Source organism: Neomonachus schauinslandi, chromosome 13 (genome assembly GCF_002201575.2).
Source record: "Neomonachus schauinslandi chromosome 13, ASM220157v2, whole genome shotgun sequence".
Classification (NCBI taxonomy): domain Eukaryota; kingdom Metazoa; phylum Chordata; class Mammalia; order Carnivora; family Phocidae; genus Neomonachus; species Neomonachus schauinslandi.
Genome location: NC_058415.1, coordinates 54463494 through 54464368, shown reverse-complemented (window position 1 = coordinate 54464368; position 875 = coordinate 54463494). Strand labels below are relative to the sequence as shown.

The following is an 875-nucleotide window of genomic DNA, read 5'->3' as shown; positions in this document are numbered from 1 at the left end:
ATTGACATTTCAGCTCTTGTATGATCTTCCTCTCTATGTTGGTTTACTAAAGAGTTAAGTCATTCTGAAGAATTCCATCTTCCAGTCAACTTGAAAAGCTCTGAATCAAACTTACTTATGGCTTGTATTCTTTTCTGTTACAAAAGTGGGGAAACATAAACAGCACTAGAGCAAGTATTCATCTTTAGCTTAATAAGCATAATGTGAAAGAAGATTCCAGCTTCAGTAGATCTCAGAGATTGACATTGAACTTGGAAATAAAAATATCCTAAAAAAACCCCAAAACACTGGAAAAAAAATACATCTGAAAGGAAGAGTCAGTTGATAAGCTTGACCCAGTAATCAAACTCTGTTCCTAGAAGGGACATGAGAATTTTTACTGGGGGGTGCTTGCTCTGGGAGCACATATGCAAAAGTTGGAATGATACAGAGAAGGTTAGCATGGCCCCTGTGCAAAGGTGATGTGCAAATTCCTGAATTGTTCCATATTAACAAAAAAATTTCTTTTTACTATGGTAATGAAAATATGAAGGCCACCTACCTTTGAGACTGCCAAAATTCTGGGAACCTTAAAAGATGATGTGTTAAATCTCAAAAGCCCAGGTGTCTAATTGTATCATTCTTCCCACTGACAGTATATTAGTAGAGAGACAGAATGATGAATATCAGCCACACCTAATTCTAGGCAGGTTCTTTTCTGGTTCTGCTTACTTCCTGGAGCTGAAAGGAAAAAAGGACTCAGTCACGTGGTCTAGCCAAGGAGGTAAGGTTAACATAGTTTTTGGAACTGAATATTGAAAACTTCAGAATAAAAGTAACACACGATTGTTTTTATATCAGCTTCTACAATGTTTGAAAAAAGCAAGTGCACTATT

At 36.5% G+C, this 875-nt stretch overlaps 1 non-coding gene across 1 annotated transcript; it reads left to right on the top strand.

The window, feature by feature from the left end:
- The first annotated feature begins 386 nt into the window (after nucleotides 1-386).
- Nucleotides 387-493, top strand: LOC123326536. The gene has a single exon (XR_006541159.1). It is a non-coding gene; the product is annotated as a U6 spliceosomal RNA (small nuclear RNA).
- The last annotated feature ends 382 nt before the right edge of the window (nucleotides 494-875 follow it).